Below are 23,095 nucleotides of genomic sequence, written 5' to 3'. Positions count from 1 at the left end.
TGAAGCTCCCCTGCCCTCCCTTTTATCTCTTCTCTTCCTCAGGAGAGAGAGAGGGTGGGGAGGGAGCACAAATCTAAAGGCAATGGGCAGTTGATTACCCTGATGAGGAGGGATGGGGGAGTGGGAGCAATAGCAATGAGGTTGGTAATTAGGACACCCCCCCCCCATATGAAGCCTGAAGGACAGGCACAAGGCAGGTGAAGCCTGAGAGCTGCTCTGAGGCTGACCCAAGCTCAGGAGAGGTGCTTGCTCCATGCGGACATGTGCTGCCCATGCTTCAGCGCTGGCAGGGTTTGCTAGGGAGCAAAGGACACCTCCACTTTCTCCCCTGCACTTCTGACAAAGCTTGTCTGTGGCACGTTACCTCCTGAGGTTACTCAGAGCTCTCTTCATCCTGATGTCCCCCCCCCCCTTTTTTTTGATGCTGCTTTGCTTTCACTTGGGAACAATGCCCTCTGTATAGGATGGGTGGACAGCCACAGAGAGAAAGGGAAGCTGAAAAAATATTTCTTTTTTCATTCCAGGCCCAAAGCTCTGAAACTGCCCAGTGAAAACCGTTTGTTTCCAGGTGGAATCTACACAGAATGCAGCCTACGTGGCCAACTTTCTGTTTTGGTGTCTGGAAAAGGAAAATCACAAATATCCATGCTTTTCTTTGACTCCTAGCAACAGTGCTCAGTGTTGTGAATAAAACCACCCTGGAGCTCCGCAGGAAGTACAGGAGGAGGACAAGCCCTTGGGCTAATTTACAAGTAATGAAAACACTTTTTACACAATGTCCTGACACTGTAGCAGCCATTTTCTCTACACAAAACAAATCCGGTATTTGTTGTTCTCTTGGCCAGGCTTTTCCTGCTCTAGAAACAGCTCCTCAGCATCCCCTGTGTTGCTAAATTACTTGCGGCTGCTGCAGCAACAGGAGCGTTCTGGTGGAAGTCTCTGCCAGCCAGGCGGCGCACACAGCACCGCAGCCCAGCTCCCCGCTCGCCATGGGCACCGAGCTGTGCTCCTTTGCCTCCCGGCCAGGATCAGCCGCTCCTCGCAGCTGTAGGCCGGCTCCTGTGAGACACCGCTCCGGCATCCCCAGGCAGGCAGCGTGGCGGGCAGGACGGGCCCTGTGGCTTGTAAAAGCTTTGAGGCACCTGCCTTGCAAAGCCATGGGAGCCCGCAGAGCACCCTTGCAGACTCAATACTGGTGACCCATTAATAGCCAGATCAAAAAAAAAGCCTTTTCCTCATGCACCAGCCAGCAACAGCAACCGTGTCTGCACCATCCTCAGAGCTGCAGCACACACAGCAAAGCACACCCACCAGCCCAGCCTTAAGAGCACTCTCCAGTGTCCCCTCCACACAATGCAGCTCACAGCTCTTGCACACATCTGTAAGGAGCTACGCTCTTCCTGTACACCAGACACTTCTTGGACGAGGGATTTTCAGAGGCCCCAGCTCAGCAAGCTGACATCATGTGCCTGATGTTGCCAAACAAGGATGAGCTGTTGCTAGAACAATCAATTTTTAAAAATCTCTGACTGTTACCCTTAGTCCTGCAGTAACTATAGTAACAGTGCTCAGGGCTTCCCCCTCTCCAAAAGGCTCTGCAGCTGCACAGCTCCGCAGCACACAAGGCTGCATGTGGTGGCAGGCAGGTTGCTGGCTCCCAGTACCACCCTCCAGGCCAAGCTGCAGGTGCTGGTGCCCCATGGGCTCTGGCCCTGGTCACCTCAGGGCTGCCCACCTTCCCCTGCCCTGGTGGCACTGTCCTGGGCTGCAGCAGCCAGCTCTGGCCCCCTGCAAAGGGGCTGTGTGGGCACAGGCAGCCCTTGCCCTCTGACCCACCCATCCTGTGCAGTGCCGTCTCCGACACCTGCACTCACAGAGGGACCATGCATGCCACAAGGCAAGAGTGAAGAGCAAATCACACTTGACTTGTTTGTTGAGCTAACAGATCAAGCAATTGATACTGGAATCAGAAGCACACAAAGAAGGAACGGCCAAGTGCATTGTCAGTATGGGACACTTTGGTTGCTGCCAGCTGATCTCTGGGCTCCCTCCAGCATGCACAGTGCCGCCGAGGCTGATGCCAGTGCCAGCAGAAGCAGGCCTCTCTCTTTGAAGTGGGGGCAGAAACGCTGCCATAGGGGTACACCCTGGTTCAGCTGGTGATCCCATCCTCAAGGCACTGGCTGCACACAGCCTGGTCCAGGGCGTAGCGAATCACACAGCCCTGGCAATGTGTAAGGGGACCCCTCCCCAGGCAACCCCCTCCCCAGGCATAGGAAAACAGGTTGCCCTATAGCTTAGGTTTCCTGGAAGACACATGAAAGTAAAGATGTCCTTAGGCTTTGGAGGGGACATTTACCTCATTTCTCTCTACTTCCATTCTGCTCAGTAAAAATGCAAATGAAGTGTTGTCATTAAGTTCACTCTTTCTTGCAATGCAAATGATGTGTATGTTCCCACTGTACCTGCCCACCTTCCAGATTCAGGAGGTGGAGAAGCAAGGAGGGAGGTGGGCTGGCTGAATTGCAATCTTAATTGGACTCCTCCCCAGAAAACATACACTGAATTTTTCAAAATCATATAAAACACGTACTATCAATTATTCAATCATTCTGCTAATCTCAAGGCTTCCAAGAAGACCTTTAGCTTTGTACAAAAGCTATACATGAAGTATCAATTATTGACAGCCTTCTCATCAGAGGATTAACACCCAAGCACATATCCCTTCTGAAACGCAAGTGGAGCATGTGGTGCTCCCCTGGGAGGTATTACCTCTACTACTCAAAAGTGCTCTTGGAGAGGCTTCATCACACCAGATTCCATCACTGCATTTTATAAATCCTGTATGATTTGACACTTTTATCCTGCAAACAACTTTACTGTATAATTCGTAGTTCTTTCCTGACATTACCGAGGTATGTGTATCAAGGTACATAAGCTTAAGAGATTAATACAGAGGGCACATTTGACAATTATGTATACAGGCGATGTCCAGTGTCCCATGGAATTGCTCAGAAGGACCTCACTGCATGCACACACCATATCAAGAAGGGTCAGACCTTTTGCACACAGTGAAGAGAGCAGACTGTAACACACATCAGGGTAACCTTGAATTCAGCTAGCCTTGTTTCCCTTTCCCAGCCCCAATACAGACAGCTGCATCCTTCATTTGAGCAGAAGGGGGTCTAGGTGTTCTCTGTTGCTCATGCTCAGCTGTACAAGCAGGCAGAGCATGCACACCAAACGCCATGCCCTGCAGAGCACAGGAACCTGCTTTGTGTGCTTGGCGTCACCCAGTGACCATCTCCCAGTCAGCATTCATCAGGGAAGGGTTCAGCTCCAGCCCAAACTCTCCTGTCCCACAGCAGCACACTGCAGTGCATCACAGGCTGTGCATTGCAGAATCTGTCCCCCAGGCCAGCTGGTGACTCGCCTCGTGCCAGAGCCGTGCTGGGGATCCGCACGTGGCTCTGATGCACATGGGGCAGCCTGAGTCGGCATCTGGCTGTTTCAGCCAGGGACAGCACTTTCTGTGGGTGTAACTGAGCACGTGCAGAACCTGTTTTTTTTGCACCGTGTTAGTTTTCTGCCACTCCATCAAGGCTAGAGATCATAGACACCCTCAAAATCCCTCACCAGGGAAGAGGCATGGTAAGATGATGTCCCTCAGAACAGAGGTTTCATGGCCGATACCCCACAGCCTCCGTGGACTGCTGCCCCCACAAGGCCTCTCATTAGCTAGCAGCTCCAACTGCCTAATGAGATGGGGCTTCTGTCATCTGCATTTAGAATTTCCGTCTCTCTGTGGGCTACGAACAATGACCCAATGACTTTTCACCAAGTGGACAGCTCTGCACACCCTAGTCATACATTCTCAGGTGCACAATAGAGGGGAAGCATGTGCAGCCTTGGAGTTACAGCTTTTACACTCAGGAAAGCAGAAGATGGAATGAAAGCTGGTTGTATTTGGAGAAAGGTTCTCCGTGACACACAGACCCAGGCTGAATTCATCCCTGGAACTGAAGGAGGGGTCTGGGCCACTCACCGTTGCTGCAACAGAAATCATTGTCAAAATGCATATCCTAGGTTTACAATTTTAGCTCAATAGCTTGGGTTGGAAGGAGGACATGGGCATGACCTAGTGCTGCTATTGCAAGGATTATGTGTATCTAGCAGAGTGCTGGTCCTGGAGTTTTCCTCCTGCTCATATTGGACAGTTTCAGAATTGTTCTTCAGATGCAATGAAACAGTACCTCTGCCACTGGCACGTATTCATCTAGAGAGCTACCATGTCTCCTCTCAACCTTTGTTTCAGGAGACTGTTTAAGCTGAGCTTCTCTCACAAACTGGGTTTTCCCTGCATAACCTTTCTCACACAGTGCTGGGCATCATGTTCACAAAGGGCAGCTCCCGCACCCTGTTCCCCAGACAGGGATGCTCTCTTCATACCCTGCTGCTGTCAGGACCACTTGCTGTGGAGGCAGCCCAGCAGCTGTCCAGGCATCATCCTAGGCACAGGGTGAATGGCAGAGACTGGCCAAGGCAGATGTTTTTCACTCAGTTCTGAAAGCAGTTGATGCAGCTGCTGCAGGCTGCAAAAAGCCAGGAGCCTGCCAGCACCATGCAGAGGGATTGGATGCCTCCCACAGGCAGGAGGGGCAGGGAGAGTTAATTAAAACACACTGAGCAAGTGTAAAGTTTTATTACAGAACACAAAGGTAGGCTGGTTTCTCCAACACACATCTGCATAATCCAGCCTGGGCTCCTGCAGCTGCACTGCGCTGTGCACGCTGCTGACACCGATATTGTTTTCATCTATTTTATTGAAAAAACAGTATCCAAGGTTTAAGCTGCATAACAAGCCCTGCTGTGCAGTAATGCCTTGCTTTCTTTCTGCTGACAAATCTAACTGGAAACTCCCAGGTAGTAAGTGACCATCCTGCAGACAGGCATGCCCATCTTCCTGCCACCTCCTTTTCAGCAAAAATGTGAAATCTCGGGAACAGGCAACATGACAGCAGGAGGGGAATTCCAGATCCATGGCAGGTTGCAGTTATACCCCATGCTCCCAAGCCATGCCAGAACTGTCTCTGCTGGGCATAGGAGAGTCACCAGGAGATGTGAGGTGGGTACATTTCTCCTGCACAGGTGACTGTGTGCATATGCCCTGGTAGCAAGTACCAATTCCCATGGGGAAATGAGCTACACATGAGTTATACATGAGGCAGAGCCAAGGAAATGGGTCAGCACTAGCAGGCTGAGACCTGCTCCAGCCCAGCCAAGCACAGGAGCCAGAGTGCATCTGAGCTCTGTCTGGAAGCTCCAGCAACACTGCAGGGCTGTTAGAGCCCAGATCGCTGCCTGTCCCTCCGCCCAGGCAGACTGCAGGAAGCAAATGCCTTTCAGAAAATGTATTGGCAGAAGCAATGAGCACCTCGAACTCTGGAGGTGTGAGAAGCACGGGGTTTGGGGCAATACTCAGCCCCGAACCTCTGTTTGTGCCTTTACTGCCAAGCAGGGAGGAGAGGGCATGGGGGAGGCAGGACTGTGGATTCCACTTTGGCAGGACAGATTACATAAAGGGGGAACGAGATTGTGCTGCCTCATTAATCATGATAAAGAACATGCTCAAAGAGAGCCTGGCTTTCAGCATAGTAATTAATGAGCTCTTTAATTTTAGGCTGTAACATCCAAACTACCCCATTAGTCAGCAGAGCAGCTCCAAGTGTCCTTGCCATGTGATGTCAGGGAGATGCAGGGGGAGCTCTGGAGTGCAAAGCACAACGGGCTTTTCCCACAGTGTCAGAGGTTCATGGGCCATGGTTTCAGCACACTGGAGGTTTAAAGCCCTCCTGACCAGGTCAGCCATCCTGTTGGCCTGGAAGAAGCCAGGGATCTGCCATGCCTTCCTGTCCTGTTTCTGCAGGGGCTCTGGGATTCCATGTTTCTGGGGATCAAAACGAAGGGCTGGAGAAAGCAGGCAACTGCCTCCACTCTCAAATAGATCTTGTTGGTGTCCGCATCGCTGTGAGGGGATGATCCTAGCCCTACGTCTGAGAGCAGCCCAGAAGGCATACAGCACTGGGGACTGGGTATTTCCACACCCCACCTGCATGTAGACAGGCGGCACAGCTGAGCCCAGGAAACCTCCTACAGCGAGCAGGTTGTCTTAGAGCAGCAGGCCATGGCTCCTGCAAGCTGTCTGGCCTCCTGACGGTGGAGAAAGGAGCATATGTTGGGAAGAGAAGGTAGGGTTTGGTCCTTCCATGCAATCATCCTGGGATTTCCTAGTGGGTTGATGTTCTGTGGCATCCTGGATGCTATGCAGGAGCTGTGGGGGTTACAGCTAAAAGGTAGTCATCCTTGCCTCTCCCTCCCCATCTCCTGCCACCTTTCCCAAAGCGCACTGCTCTGCCATGCCAGAATTTCCACTGCGAGCTCCTTGGGGCTACCTCTGCTGCTGGCTGCACGGCCTGGCAGGTGAGCAGAGTGCTCAGCAGTGAGCAGCTGCACTGAGAAGCACCAGCTCCACAGCTTGGGAGGGTCCAGCACCATCAGGAGGGCTCCCATGGCCACCCCTGCCAGGGCCACCATGCCAGGACTGGGCTGTGCCCCCCATGCCACCTTGGGCCAGGGGCAGTGCCTCCAGCAGAACTGGAGGGTGCCCAGGATGGGTGCTCCCACTGCGGTTCATTTTTCTAGAATAGCATTAGCAAAAATATTTCTGACTCCCTGGTTAAAACCCAGCCCAGCCCCTGCTGTTCAGGGGAGCGACTATACCATATATACAAACTGGAGATTTGCCCCACATATTTTTCTCAAAGATTGTATGTCTTTTCTTTTTTCTTTTTTTTTTTTTTTCATAATTCTAGTCATAAATGTCACATGTTAGAACCCAGATCTCATTATTGTGAGCAGGGAAATGTATGCCATGTAATAAATTCTTTTGTGGGAAATAACCCTGGTGACTAGTGGAATGTATGAATTTATTACTCTTTGTAGGAGCCTTTCCTCCTATGACTTAAGGAGAGATCTATCATCCTACAGGAGACCTTGCTGGTTCTCTGTTTGGAAACCTTTATAAAGCTTTATGTCACATTTCCTGCCTTCATGTCCTAGGGATTCATTCAGCATGAATCACATTAAAAACAAGGTGTTTTGAAAACAGGCATCAGTGCATCAGAACTGCAAGGGCAAGGTGTGCTGACACCGTTCCCACACCAACCACCCTGCATGAGTGGCCAGCTTCAGTGTCCACCAGGGCTTTTCTCCCAGTGCCCACAACTGCTGCAATTTTAACAGCTGAAAGGTGCTGAGACCACTCAGCCAGAGGCAGCAATCTAGGCAACACCGAATAGCACAAAAGAAAATATTTCACTTCTTGTTGTAAGGAATCTTTGATGGTGGCTATGGTCATAGGAAAGGGCCACAAAGCCCCTGTCTTGTTGCATTGTGAGTTGAGGACAGGTAGATCTGCCACACTTCAGGAGAGGTGCTCAGCTGCAGCCGCAGCGGGTGTTCAGGACCTCTTTGTCTCCTAGGTGAGGAAGCCCCTGGAATAAAGAAAACAGCATAATCTGAAACCTCGTGACCTGAGCCCTGTCCCCCCCGTGCCCCCCTCCCAGTGCACTTCACCTCTCCACCCGGCTCCCCAAGCACAGCCAGAGCAGGCATTGGGTGGCCACGGCATGGTGTCCAGCAACAGCCCTCAGCAGCACTGCAGCCTCCTCTCCTTCCTGAGGCCAGCAGCTGCAGCACCGCAGGGCCTGCCAGCAATGACTTCCCCTTTGGGGTGCAAGGGAGTGGGTGGAAATGCCCCGCCCTGAGCATTTTGAGCACATGGGCTCCATTGGGGAAGCTGCCCCACAAGGAGGCTGCAGGTACCCTGTGTCTCCAGCAGGAGCATTAGGTGTTCTGCTGGCTCCATTGAGAATGGGTGAGCATGCTGCAGTGGCGGTGAGATGGGGCTGACAAATGTGGAATATCGCAGGAGTAAATTGCATCAGTTCAGCTCCAGACATTGCGTTAGAGAGAAATGACACTCCCAGCAGGACACTACCCCACTGCACAGGTATGGGTGTGTGAGCACTTAATGACAAAGCTGCTGCAAAATTATGCCTTGGTATCCCATTGTCAAGTTTATTTTAATATACATTCAAAACATTCAGAATACAAACCTTTTCTGTAAGATTACAAAATGCTCAAGCACTTCTGCAATTTGGATGGCAGGGGATCAATTATTTGGGCATGGTTTTGCATATAATGGCCTGCAACAGATTGTAAAGTTTCTCAGTTAGTGAAGCAATTATGAATACTGAATACAAACTAATGGCTAGAGAGCGGTGGAACTGGGCCATCTGGACTCAGAGACATGCTTCTGGCTAAGAGGGAAGGACTGTGGGGAGGAGACTAAGCAACATGCTTTAAGTACTTTGTTAAGTGTGATCTTTACGGAGCCTGCTGTAACAGAAAAGATGTGGTGTAAGAAACATACTCCAGGAACAAAAATAAAAATAAAAGTAAGCATAAACAAATGCAAAAATAAAAATAAGAGAGAGAGAAGTGCTGAAAATTGTATTGCCAAGAAAGAAGTTCAGACTTCACTTCCGTGTGATTACTGTTTATTCCAGAAGACCGGATCACTTTGTTTGTTTAATGATTCAAAGCAGAATATTTTCAAAAATCCTTGAAAGCATTCACAAACAGTCTCCCATCCAGCCAAAACCCAGCTGGCAAAATTCCTGGGTGCGAGGAAAGATTTATTTATCACTTCTCAGTAATGAATATTTGGTTTTATTTTGTTGAAAAGGGAAATCAGTCAGAGCTTTGACCATGCACAGTTACAATTACTGCTCTCCCTAAAACAACAGAACTGAGAAGAATGGCTCCAGAAACCACCTCCTTACAGCACGTTCCCAGCACAGGGCTCAGGCACACACAGTCCCAGGCTATGTCCTGCTGCTCCAGGTTTGAGCGGGCTGACCCCAGGCTCCCCTGGGGGTATGTCCATGCCCCCATCCTCCTTCCCACCATCATGCCCAGGGCATCGGGCCCCGCACATCCCTCCGGTGGCATGCAGACCTGCTGTTCTTGTGCTTCTGGAAGCATTTTATCGCCAGCACACCGGTACTCGTCATCATGAGAAGTATCACTGCACGAGTGCCCCTGGAAATCGAGGCATCGTGCACCCTGGAACTGCCCTGCTCCGTACTGGCTGAGCAGCCCTGGTCCACATGCAGCGACAATTGGAGCTACATGTTTTATTTCTTGTGTTTTTCAGTCCATTCATAAAAAATGCATGTAGGATGAAAGGTTTTACACAGCAAACAGAACTGAGATTTAGGGCTATAAATGTCAGATTTCACAACGCTCCCTCCATACAACTGCTCAGAGGAAAATCACATCACAGATATCATGAGCTGGGGGATGGGGCCACAGATTTCCTAAAAGTAAATGAAAATGACATCAGGATTCATTTTTCTCCTACTTTTAAAAATCAGCCTAGCAGGAACATCAAAGTAATACATGAGTCTGGTCATTCCCGTAACGTATTATTATAAATCAAAAACAAAACCGTGGTCAAGTCAGGTAGAAAATCATCTTCCAGAGAGATCTGACTGAGCTCAGCAAAGGAGAAAAGGCTGACACAACATCTTTAAACATTTTTAATTACCCTGTCAAACTGACAATTATAGAGCTAATTATTAGGAAGACAATACCAGATATACCAAATAGCACATTACCAGTATTTTTATGTAATTATGTAATTTAATGAATTGAAGGCTACAGTAATGGACTATATCTGGTTAATTAGGGACTCCCTTTCTGCTAATAATGCCATTTATGTTCAGTTCACTATGTTTGTTTTTCTTCTGTAAAACCGGGCATATTTTCTCAGACGATGAAGGATTCTATACAGCAGCTCATATGCCCCTTCTGTTATTGATGGTACGCAGTTTTTTTTTTGTTTGTTTGTTTTTGTTGTTTTGTTTTGTTTTTTTCATGGTGTGGACAATGTGCTCCACTGACTCCTTTTCATTTCCAGCTTTGCCCTATTCACTAAGGGTTAATATGGCCCAGGGCTGGGCTGCTGCAGCTCTGTTGGCACTGGCATCCCAAAGCCATGCAGCACCCTGGAAGAAGCACCCGCCTGCCCCAGCAGCCCCAGCCAGGGCAACGTGAGGGTGGGGAGTGCAGCAGCTCGCAAGGACCCTGCCCAGCAGCATGCTCCTTGCCCTGCACCCACACCGGCAGCAGCACCCATGCCTCTGCCAGCCCCCATCCCTGCACCCCACGGTCAGGGCATGGGGAGCCGCTGCAGAAACGTGCCCAAGCACAATGGGCTGGCCAGTGAGGGTGCGCCCCATGGCATGAGCCACATGAAAGAAAATAAATAATTTAAACATTTTCCCTTGCAGATAAAATGTTGGGAAGGTTTGGAGTCTCCTAATTCCTCGTTGTTGAATGAAAATTGTCTCATAAATTATTGACTGTATTTTAAATGTACCCACAGAAGCCATTTTAATTCTTCTTTTCTCTTTTTGGCAATAATTAACCTATTTACATTTTTTAATCACTTGAAGATATTTCCTGCTGATTGTTAGCTGGATGGGAGGGGTTGCCTGCTACACAAGCCCACCAGTTTTGGGAGATTCCAAAGGGAGGAACTGGCCATGGGAAACCTCACGGCCATGCTCCACTGCCAGGCCAGAGCCTCACATCCCGGTAAGGTAAACCTTTCCCTAATCAGAACAGCAACATTAACGGAAGTACCAAATCCCTCCTGAGTCCCAGCCCAGCCCCAATCAAAGATTGTCACCTGGCTGCCCTGTGGGAAGGGGCTTCTGTGCGGAGAGATGCACCGGGGCTGGATGGGGCTGGGCAGCAGCAGGTCCCATCAGCTGCTCCTTGCTGCCCGGTCACTGCTGCTCAGATGCTTGGCACCAAGGGCCAGTCCCAGCCAGTTCACCTGCACATCCCAGCACCAGCCACTAGCAGAAAACAATGCTTAGGATTAACAAGCAGTTCCACAGAGATCCACCTCAGGGGGTGGGACATGTACTCTTGAGCACACATCATGGCAGGATGGTCCACTGCCCTTGGCTGCAGCATGGAGAGGACACTGCAAGCAGAGTGAGGCATTCTGTGAAGGCACTAACATAGCAGGCTCATCGCAGAAGATGAGATCTAGCAGAGAGGATTTGTCTAGGACATGAACTGCTGACAGATAGAAAGCAGCCTAAAATTTGCATCTGCCCCATCACTTCTGCAGAAAAAGTTGCTGAGCTACCTCTACTGTCCCTTGATCTCCTGCAGATGCACAGCAGAAGAAGCTGCAGCTGAGATGGTATATGCATCTGGGGAGCAGCTTGACTAAGTGGGCAATAGAAAGGAAATCTGTTAAAGCCCATGGGTACAGGCACTTGGATCATAGGAGCAAAACTGCAGTGCTGCCCACTGTGGGTGAGTCAACAACACATCAAAGATGAGTTTGGGAACATGAGCTATGAAGTTTCTGCTGTCTCTCTGAATTAGACGCTGTCATCACAGGTTATGGTAAGCATTGCTTTATGTGCTGCCCACCTCCAAGAGGAATGCTCATCTTCTGGCTTTTCACCCTTCCTTCAGGCAGAGGTGCACATGCAAGGGTAGGGGGCTCTAATCCTGACAGTCAGCCCACACACACCATCTGCCACACTGCTCTTTTGCATTGGTCTCAGTAGCTTTAGTTCTTGTTACAGAATAGGTTAACAGATCCCAAAACAAGGTTAAAAATAGTAGCGCTTCACCCCAGAAATCATGGAAAATGTTGTAGTACTGTATCAGTTTGCTCAGTTTCTGGGCACAATGGGTTCCCTTCAATGGAATTGGCAGCATGTATTTAAAGCAAGTGGTACTATTGAAGTGGAAAAAGCAAAGATGCCAAATTAACTTCTCTGGTAGCCAAAAACACCAAGAACTGAAAGAGAATGGGATTAAGGAACATCTCTGTGTGCTAAGTGTTGGTGTAACTCACAGACTGTCCAGGACAGCCTTACAGAAAGTGAGCTGGGTGCCCATGAGCCAGCTCCGTATTCCAGGGCTGACTTCACACTGCCTGCACAGAGAGGCAGTCAGTCCCCTTTTGCAACGTGCTCCAAGACCTGGCAAACAAAAGCACCAAACCAGCCTCATCATATTTACACTTTCAATAAACTGTAAATATTAATGCATTAATGGCACAAATTTTGGGCCCCTCACTACAAGAAAGACATCAAGGCCCTGGAGCATGTCCAGAGAAGGGCTACGAAGCTGGTGAAGGGCCTGGGACACAAGTCCTGTGAGGAGCGGCTGAGGGAACTGGGGGCGTTCAGTCTGGGGAAGAAGATTCTCAGGGGAGACCTCATGGCTCTCTGCAACTACCTGAAAGGAAGGTGTGGGGAGCTGGGGGTCGGCCTCTTCTTGGAAATGAGGAGACATTTCTTCTCAGAAAGAGCGGTCAGGCATTGGGACAGGTTGCCCAGGGTGGTGGTGGAGTCACCGTCCCTGGGGGTGTTTATGGAAAGGTTGGACGTGGTGCTTAGGGACATGGTTTAGTGGGTGATATTGGTGGCAGGGGGACAGTCAGACCAGATGATCTTCGAGGTCTTTTCCAGCCTTAATGATTCTATGAAATATTTTGCAGGTGACTTCCCCGCAGAGTTCTACTAGCTTTGCCTACCATGCACAACCAAACATATTCAAGCAGTTCTCGTCTAAGTGAAAGCTGTTGTTAAGAAGAAGAAATTCAATAATGTACTTGTAAATTAATAAAATCCTGGCAATTGTGAAAACATTCTGGGCTTTTGTTGGCCTGGAGATTTATTCAGTGTTGCTGGCTTCCCAGCTGAGGCAGAAAATATCATAAACCTGCCAAGAGAAATGCCTCTGCAAAATGTTCCAGGCTCAGCTATAACATTCTTCTACCTGCTGGCACAGCAGCCATGGTGCCCCAAAAAGGCCAAGAGCTGAACCTGCACACTCTGTCCCCTTTGTCCCTGCCACGGACCAGTGAGTAGCATTAAAGCTGACAAGAGTTGATTGTTCCGCAGTTTGGATTCAGTTCGGGGGGATCTTTCAAAGCGTCATTCTTTCTAGGAATATAATAAGCCTGAAACTGCGTTATATGCCTATCAAAATCAGCACTGTCCACGAGGGAGTGCTGGGAAAGCTGTTACAGGGATCTGGTCTGTGTACCAGCTCCTGTTTGCAGCCAGCCCAGGTTCCTGGCTGTGCTAGTGTTCACTGCTCGCTCAGGCAGCGGCAGCTTTTGTCAAAGCACTCCCATGACGCAACCACCTCTCCCCCGAGCTCCCATTTGGTTCCTGGTTTCCCTTTGGGTTGCACCTTCAGACAGCTAGACATCCATGCAAGCTGGGTCTGCAACCTCCTTGCTGGCAGGGCCCCAGTTCACCATGCTCTTTGCGAGAGCAGCGTCATGCACAGAGCTGTCAGGACACTACCACACTGCACATGGGGTGCTGCCAGGGTGAGGAGTGTGCAGGGAGCAACATGTCAGCCACTGCCATGCCTCCTAGGACAAGAGCAGGACATGCCGTACAGGTTCAGGCAGAGCCAGGCTGGGTCCCCTGCAGCCCAAGCCCAGCAGACATCCCAGGACACAGCAGACCTGACTGCTGCAGCAAGCCCCAAAGGAGGAGCATTACTACCTCTAGGACAAGGGCTGAAGGCCATAGTGACCTTCAAAGCCCAGCAACCCCCACAGAATGTGAATCAGAGGAACAAGAGTAGACACTTGCATGTTCCCCAGCGAGCTATGAGCCCGGCAGCTGGTGCTCCAGGGTCCTGCCAGCCTCCAGCTGTCATTGCACATATCCCATGGGAACCAAAGCAAACATCAAGGTTTATATTTGCTTTCTTGAATACAGAATAATGAAGGAGCAGTGTGCGTATGGGGAAGGCTGTTGGCATTGTGCCATGCCAAAGAAATGATACTGTTTAATGAAGGTCAGAAGAAGAATGTTTTCCCGTTTAACAGACAGAGAGCTCTGTGCTGAGGACCATCAGAACAGCCTGCAGCTGGCCACACCAAAGGGCAGATGCATTTGCTGCAATTGGTTATTGTTACCTACACCTCAGGGCTTATAGACAGGAGTGCATACCCTGGGCTCCCGGTCGTGCCCACGGCCTGTGCTGGCAGTATCCCACTTCCCCGTCCTGCATCAGAAATGAGGGTGCTACAGAAACTTGGCCAAACAAAATTTCTTCTCTGAGTGATCCCATCCCAGCTGTGTATGAAAACTCATTATAAGTTTAGGCAGAAATCAAAGCACTTTATCTCTGAAGACATATCAGCACGAAGGAGGGGAAAAGTACAGGGCACCATTGCCTCCACAGCAGTAAGGTCCAGGAGAAAAAGCTGCACACAGACACCTCTTAGAGGACTTGGCAACAACCACAGCTTCGGGCTTCCCCAAGAACAGGCTCTGCTCACTCACAATGGAAAAAGCACAGGGATAATGAGCAAAGCCATGTGCCCTGTTAGAGTAGGGGTACACGGGGTAAGGAGACCAAACTTACCCCACAGAGCCAGGAGCTTACAGTGAGGGAAGGCAAGGAAGGAACAGCCACATCCTGTGAGAGCACAGCAGCAACAGCAGCAGCGCATCTAAAGTGACACCCGTGTTCCTGCACCTGCCTTTTAAACAGGCCAGACACAGTTCTCTTGCCCTCAGTCCCTGCTTTGAGACAGAACATTTTGCTCCTGCGATCTGAGTCAAAAGCATTAACTTCAGCCCTCCAGAGAGTCTCTGAGCACTGTACCTACCTCTGCCACTTCTGTGGGGGTCAGCAGCTGATCCAACATCTTGCTGGTTATCTGTCAAGACAGCAGAATTCACAGCAATTTTTCTAGGGTTTATAAATGCTCTGGAGCCCCCAGCTCAGGCACAGGAGACCCAGGCTCTCTATGAGTAGCATCATTACAAGATGAACTACAGCTGAGATGACAGGGTTGCTGATGGGACCCCTGCCTTGCAAACTCGTAGTCCATATCCAAATGGACAACAAGAACCCTGCTGCTCTGCCCCACATCAGGCCAGCTCTGCAGACTCCCACTTGATGAAATGACATATCACTCTGCCCCTGTGAAGCCAGACACATCCACCAGCACAAATTCAAACTGCCCAGCAAAGACCAATCAATAACTGGTGGTGCAGACACCTGAGTACAGGATGCTTTGTCTTCATAGGTGCAGGAAGGAGGCTGCATCCAGGGACTGGAAAGGGCTGAGCACCGAGGATGATGCTAGAGCTGCAGACTTCACCAAATATTTAATAGACAAATGATCCTGAACAAACACTTCTTCTGAGGAGCAGCAGCATTTCATTTTCATTGGGGAATGCTTAGCTAGCTGATTTTATGACAATATGTATTTTATATATATATAAAATTTGTGAGTGAATTTAGTGCTTGTGAATGCAAAGGAGTAATAGTGCTGGCAAGAATCAAGCATTAGGTGGAAAGATGTGCCAGCCACCTCATGTGGTCATGATGCAGCACAATACTCATGAAAGAAGTTGCTTGTGCCAGTCCTCGTGTGCTGCAAATGATAACAATGAAACTTAATGCGGCTCTATCTGTCAGAGATTCATACTGCTAGTCTCCAGCACGGTTAGCTGAAATCTCCAAAGAGGTACCAGAAGAGAGAGGAACAACTCATTTATTTTCCTTCCGAGCTAAGCATAAATACCAAGGACCTTTCCTGCTGCACTCTCTGGGAAGCATCTCAGGTACACCAGCCCTTCCCACAGCACCACTCCCTGCTTCCAGACTCCAGCTGCTCTCCTATACGTTAACGCCAAATTGTCTGAAAACTACCCAGGCCTTTTGTAATGTCTAGCCATCTGCACAAGCAGTAATGGTCCTGTTGATGCAACATGTATTTCCTCTACAGAATACAAACACGCTGCCTCAGCCCTGAGCCTCTGTATCTCTTGTTTTACTCAGCTTCTCTCCTGTATTCTTCCGCTGCCTTATCAGCCGTGCTGAAGCTCAGTGTCCATCTTTCTTCATCACCATTTCATGCAGTGATACAGACTTTTCTTTCCTCCAGTCATTTACACATTTTTGCTACTTAAAGTCTAAGATTTTCTGGCTGAAAAATCATCAGGAGGGACATCCCCATCACTCTGCTCAGTTGACTGCCTCTTACAACTGCTGGGCTTTTAAATATCTAGGCTGAACTTGAAGAGCCAGCTGCACTTTTCCTTCTAGCTCATTCTCATGCAGACCTTCCTGGACAGCTGTTTCCTATTCCCCCTCCTATTGTGGCAGGTCTTTGGCAGGAGGTCAGCTTGGAGAAGCAAAGCAGTCCCCTCTGGTCTGGAACCAGAAATGCCAGATTCTGCTCTGGAGCTCGGTTTCCATCTATTTAGTGATCAGCAATCCATTAGCTGGCAGTACAGGGTAAGTGGAACTGTGCAGAATCCACAGGGGAAGACAAGGGGCTAGCAGAGCTGTGAGAGCAGGAGAGATGCTCATGGCACAAAGGCAGCACCAGACAACAACAACTACCATTTTTTCTCCTGATGCCATCAGCCCATTAGCGCAATCCTTCGTACCAGGAAGAGACTGGTGTGCTGGAGGACACACAGAGAGGACGAGGGGGATGCCGGCGTCGAGGACCTGACCCCAAACAAAACAAAACTGATCCATCCACCTGCTCTTCCTGCAAGCCCGGGGCACAGAGCAGGGATGAGGGAAGGTCGGGCAGCACCCAGGCTCCAGGGAGGCAGCCCAGGTGCTGAGCAGCTGCAGGGTCCCCACGGCAGCCGCTCCTGCCCCTGCCCGCCCCCCCCGGGGCAGCGCAGCGCGGACCCGAGGCTTTTGGGATGGCCGGAACGGGTGGGTGCGGGGCAACACGAGGCTCCTGCCTGCTTGCTTCCAAATGTTTTTGCAGAGCTCCATCTAGGGGGGATGCTGCTGGACAAGGCTGCAGAAGAAGGCAGGTACCGGTAAACAAGTAAATGGCTCCTTCCCCTGGCCTGAGGCCCCTTGTTACACACTTACGGTGCTAATTAAAAAAGGGAGGGAGCAGCCCATAAATTTTACAGTTTACTCTAACTTCAGTTCCAGCTGGTTTTAAAAGAGCTAATGAAGGTAAGTGCATCTGTGCAGATCACTGGTGCATCACAGACAGCAAGCCAGCATGCTTAATTAAATGTTATTCTAGGAATAAAATTTAGCCCTCAACTGACAAGACTGAATATTAAAGCATCAGTTTCCTGAAGACCAGCTGTAACCAGAGTATCCTACTATGGGAAAGCAAAAGTAATCCCTGCTACTGACACAAACATCCCTCGGACAATGGTTAAAAAAAGTACCACAGCCACAGAAATGCACAGTGCTGCCAAAGGACAGAGCTGCCTCTGTGGGGCAACCAGCCGCCTTACCAGATTCCCCAGGCATCCTTTGCTCTTGGACTGAAGACAGTAGCAGGGAACCAAAGTCCTGCACAGAACAATGACTCCAAATAGTACCTCTTCCTAGGCAGCATGGAGCAATCCTCTAGTACAGAGGACTGCCTTTAAGGCATTAATAGCAAGCTGCTGCTCATAGTTTCTCGCGGCACCCGAGGCATTCTTCCCTACTGCTCTCACCCCTTTCCTGGCTACCAGGAGAGCCCTGAGAGCTAACAAGGGAGAGCAGCACAGCTGCTAAAAAGAAACCAGGAAACGCCCCCGGCCCTGCTGCACCCCGAGCTAACAGACGTGCAGGCGAAAGGGCTAAGTCTCAGCAGTGCAGCAACAAGCTGCAATGCAGGTAGCTGAAGACCCCTCTGGGGATGGGATACAAGAGATCTACTCACATCCTCCATGTATTTTTGTTTCCAAGTGAATTGTGGTGTCTCATTTTACAGCATCAGCCCCGGGAAGAAAGACTAGCGCTAAACTACACAAATCCTCTCATATTGCTGTGCCTACAGTTGGAGGCCTTTACATATGCAGATATTGCTTCTCCTTTGCTCAGAGGTCTCTTTCTAATATAATACTTCCCCAATATTGCAGAAGTCATAACAGGGGCTTCTCCAGGGGAACACATCTTACCTCCCAGGAAAGAGCAGTCTGTCACTGCAGCCTGATTCTCAGCACTTCTGCCACATCCCCACATCAGGACAGCAGGATGGTGGCTGGGAGGCCAGCATGCACATCTCTGCACCCAGGCCAGGCAGTCAGTGCCCAATCCAGCCCGAAAACAAGCAGCAATGACCTGCAGGGTTCCTTCCCTCCTCTGATGGTTCCCATTAGCACCCTGTGTGGAGTCTTGACAAATCTCTAATCCTCATGATATTAGCCAAGGGGGCTGGCAGCTTGATCTGCCCTTTACTGGTACTGTCAGATCAAATAGCTGCTAATTGACCAATGTGTCTCCTTTTGCTGAGCTATTAGCAACGGCACCACGGCGGCTTTCTGACATTAATTATCTGTGAGTTAGCAGTATTTGAAAACATAAATAATAGTTTGCAGGGCGAGCTCGCAGCTCCAGACATACGAGGGCAGGCTGACATGGCCACCGCAGCGTGGTGCAGACTTTCTCCTGAGCCCTCGCTGGGCCCTGTAACCAGGGAGGGCTCAGGCCACGCTCAGGAACAGCTGGCCTGGCTGGAAGTTTAGTCGGGCTGTCAGGGCCCAGGGCCACCTAGCCTCTCAGGCCACCTTCACCTCACATCACAAACCCATCCTTCATGTGATCAGCTTCCTGAAGAAGCGATCCCAATGCCAGCCCCAAAACCTGATGAATGACCAGGCAACAGCACCCCAGCATGAGGCAGACGGGCTGGGCTTAGCCCTGTTTTTGCTATATTATCTTACAGCCAAAGCCAAGCACAAAGTGCAAGAGAACAGCCCATGCAAAGGCCACAAGGCATATTCCTCCAGCAGACCATCACCAAAGCAAGAAAAGGATCAAAAATAGCAAACCTCAGTACACATTTCCTTTCCTGGCAGCTCTAAGAGGTTCCCATTAACCCCAACACCCTTTGTTAGAGGGGCAAACTGTCTCCACAGCAGCTACCCCTGGGATTATCAGAGCTCAACAGTTAGCAAGTAAAACAGCCACAGCAAAACAGACACGCTCCAGGCACTCGCTGCTGAGAGGGCTGGGACAGGTTTGATACTCACTTCTCTGCATTTCACACATGCATTCGCATTTAGCAAACACTCATCTGAAAAACCCTGACCCCTCCTTTCCTCACGGTAGCACTGCTGTGAGACAACCCCTGCACAGTCCTCCAGCCTGGCCCTTCTGGCTCCTCTCAAGGGCCCAGACAGGCACACTGCTGCCTGCCACGGAGCTCAGACACCCGTGGAAGAGGCTTCCTCGTGCCTGGTCGTTGGGGAATGGACGTGGCATCCAAGGATTGCTTCCCAAAGCAGAATCTTGTTGTCTGCAGAGAGGCAGACCAAACCCCATCATCTGGAGCAATGCTGCCAGCCACCACATCTGAGAGGGAAGCAGCTCGAGAAAGCAACCTGGGTTTGTGGCAGTGAGGGGCAGGACATCCCTCTGAGGTGGCTCCTGTCAGCTGGGAAGAGCCAGTTTACCTCTCATGCTAGAGGTGACCCACTGAAGGTTATGCTGTCATCCCCTTTTTGAATAATGTAGCTGACACATGATACAAAAACTGAGATTAAGCGAGGAATAATAAATTGATTTTCACAGGTTAATCCAAAGGCTGGACCCTAAATTTTCTGTCTGCAATAATCACTGTGGCTATTGCACAAGAGCAGCTAGAGGACTCAAGAAATATACTTAATGAAGATTCTGTCACTCAGAAGCTTTGCGTAACACCAGCTAAGAATTAACTAACATTTATACCAGTCATTTTTGATGTAATAGAGTAGCACACAACACACTCTTCTAAGTGAGAAGTGCACTGCCTGCCCTGGCACTAGCATTCCCCTCACTGACCCCAGTGTCCCACTGCCTTTGTGTTTTGATCCCAGATGTTTTTTTTCTAACAAAGCCTCTCACCTTGGGCTATCAGCCCTGTTTTGCCATGCCTTCCTTTCCTCCCACGTTGAACAGACACAGGAGCTCAGTGTCTTAGCAGCCCAGCCTGCGCCCCTTCTACACCCCAGCCCAGGGCCCCTCCAGTCTGTGGCCTACCAACACTGTAGGACTTTCACAAAGTTACATCCAGGAGGAAATGGGAGTAGTCTCAAACCAGTGCTTCACTCCACCAGTGTCAAGCTCAGAAACAGAAAGGATCTAACTGTCATCCAGCTCAATGCTCTTTGCCTGCATCTGGTCTATCCCAGGAAACTTGCGTCTCAGACTGACGAAGACAGGCAGGGCTGCCAGCAGCAGCCACAACTCTTCTCCTGCCGTTCTCTAGGTGCTTGCACCCTTGGTGTCCCTTGGTCTGCCATGGTAGCTGTCCCAGGCAGTTTTCCTCTAGCAGGTGTGGCTGCTCACTGCAGTGGTGAGCCAGGGTGTCACAGCCCGTGGGGTCGGCACTGGATGTGGGTGACGCACACTGAAGAAAGAACATCCCCTCACCCACGTCCCTCTGTCACCCTGCCCAGGCTCCATCCACTTCCAGCCCGGTGCACTTCTCTTATCCTGGCATTTCTGGCAGAAAAGAGCGTCCTGAGTCCATGCTGGGAGACAGCAAGCTGTGCCATCAGCCCTTCTGCCCAGTGAGCTCCCCAGGCAATCATTTCAGGCCTGTAGGGAGCCCATTCTGCCCATGGCCCCCCACCTGCTCAGCCCTGCATTACTGAGGGAAGGTGTGAGCAGCAGGAGTCAGCCCCTGGCACTGCCATGCCCTCCAGTGTTCCTGTAGCAAGTGTGCCAGGACATGAACTGCTGGACCCAGGGGTACTTTCCTTCAGGCCTTCCATCTCCATGACATCTGTCAGCTCCTCTTCTCGTGTTCAGGACATGCTGCTGTGCCCAGCGAGTGCTGCGGCTCTGGGAAGGGGGGGAGGGTTGTGAGGCCCACTGCCAGTGCTGCAGTGGCCCAAGCATTATTTTTTTTTTTTTTATTTAACAAGTATATGGATAAGGAAGAAGGAAAGATGGAGAAAAATCTCCTTCCACCTCCAAGAGACCCCTTCTGGGCTGTGAAGTCTCAGCTGCAGTGGGGCTGGGCTCTCTGACCCACCGGGGAGCTGCAGAGAGCAGGCAGCAGCACAGCTGGCAGGAGACTGAAAAGCATTCCATAATGCGAAGTGAATCGCTTCTAGCTACGGAACTATGTGAGCCTTCCCTGTCCTTATTCTCCTTGTGTTTGCAGTCCTATCCTTGGAACCCATTATGTTCTTGCTCTGTTGAAACAGCTTGTGGGTTCAGACTTGAGGAAATGGAGTATGATTGGTTTCCGTCTCCTCAGGGCAAGCTCATACCCCAAGAGCCAACTGGCCAGTACCGTGAAACATAATATCCTCCATGATATTTCACCAATTATCCTTCTGGATGAAGCATGTAGCAAGTTAAACAAGCTGGGATCATCTTCCACTGGATGGTGGTAGCTTTAAGGAAATTCAGACCTTTAGCCAGAGGTAGATGGATATGACCTTCCGTAGTGTAATTGTAACAATCTTACCATTTTTATTCCCTAGTAGTTGAAATATTTCAAAAACTAAATGACCCAAGGTCATTAAACTTTGTAAAGAGATTGCTGCAGGTATTTCCAGACATCTATCAAAAACTAAGTCACCATGACTGCCTACGACTAGAGGAGAGCACAGACTGGTAAATTGTCTTGTTTCATATCCCTCCAGCATTTTTGCTGAGGTTTCCTAATTTTTCATAGCCAATTTGTTGGCAATGCTAATTAAAATTAGAGTTGAGTAAGAGGTATCTTTATCTGCTTATCACCTTATCTGATATGAAAAATGAGTCTGTCTTGAGAAATAGCATGAAGACAGATACCTGCATAACACGGGACTTTTTAACCAGTTTCTGATTTGAGCCAGGTTACTTCAAGTGACTGCTTCTGCTTGTCTGGGATATTTAAGAGGGTTGTGCAAAAAATTTCCACACTTCTGCTTCCTCTGCTCGTAGCTGCACAATTTGTATAAATATGAGAAGATGCAGGTCTGGGATATATTCATCTCATTTCTGATATTCTCAGTGTCTATCACAGTGTTTATCACAAGAATAAAAGCAATGAAAACAACAAGACGTTTTTAAGCAAAGTGCCCAAGCAAACTCCCCAGAGCTCAGAGAGCCACTTGCCCTGGTCAGGGCCACCAGCCAGTGAGAAGTGCAGCGCCCACCAAGGCTCGGCCTAGCTTCTGCCGCAGTGACAGCCTGCCCCACAGAGATGGGCTCTTTCATGCCAGGTCCTAGGCCACGGTCCCCACCTCACCACAGGAACCACTTGTTGGTGAAAAAAAGTCAGAACAGTTTTAAAGAAATTGTACGTTACGCCTGCATAGCTTCTGACATTACTTCATGCAAGGCTCACTATAGAAGATCCCTACTAACCCCTCTGGACAGCAGTAACATCACTGATGTTCCTTGAGCAATGGATGCAGGAAATAAGATCTTCATTGGCCTCTGTCCCCATATGGGTCTCCCAGGCCAGCAGCTCATGCAGTGTGCAGGATGAGGCCAGCATACTCAGTGCAGGAGTAGGCCTGGTCCCAGGAAGACTCTCTCTGCAAATGGCATATAGCGGCATCAGCTACCGTGCATCTCATTTTAAAAGCATGACACAAACTTATATCACAAGATTAGATTGTTTTTTTCTTGCCATTCTTCTTGCTTTGTTTCAGTGGGGGAGAGGAAAAAAAAAATCAAGCCACAGATAACTCGATCAGGGTGTGCATGGTGAGTAGCCCAGAATGCTGTGAAATCACATAAAAGATTTGATCAGAGTCAATATCAGCTGCTGAGCTATAATAGCTTTTGTGATTCTCCTAACAGGATTTTAATTTTATGTTTATTATTTGGGGACTAGCAAAGCACATGAAATGCCTGTGTGGTGGTGTGGGCTCCCTTTTCCTCTCTTCTCTGAAAGGCTGGGAAAACTCAAGTGCAAAGCAAGCTGACTTTCAGTATTTTTAATTTTTGCTTGTGTTCCCCAGGCTTGGCAGGAGAGAGT

General features: G+C 49.7%; 1 long non-coding RNA gene across 1 annotated transcript; it reads right to left on the bottom strand.

Moving 5' to 3' along the window:
* Nucleotides 1–9,225: 9,225 nt before the first annotated feature.
* On the bottom strand, nucleotides 9,226–14,641 carry LOC106046053 (uncharacterized). Its single transcript, XR_001213051.3, has 3 exons — nucleotides 14,560–14,641; nucleotides 10,820–10,991; nucleotides 9,226–9,443 (listed from the first exon to the last, which is right to left on the bottom strand). It is a non-coding gene; the product is annotated as an uncharacterized lncRNA (long non-coding RNA).
* Nucleotides 14,642–23,095: the final 8,454 nt, after the last annotated feature.

The sequence above is a fragment of the Anser cygnoides genome, chromosome 15 (genome assembly GCF_040182565.1).
Source record: "Anser cygnoides isolate HZ-2024a breed goose chromosome 15, Taihu_goose_T2T_genome, whole genome shotgun sequence".
NCBI classification, from domain to species: Eukaryota; Metazoa; Chordata; class Aves; order Anseriformes; family Anatidae; genus Anser; species Anser cygnoides.
Note: the sequence above shows the minus strand (reverse complement) of the source record. Positions and strands in the feature narration are given on the sequence as shown.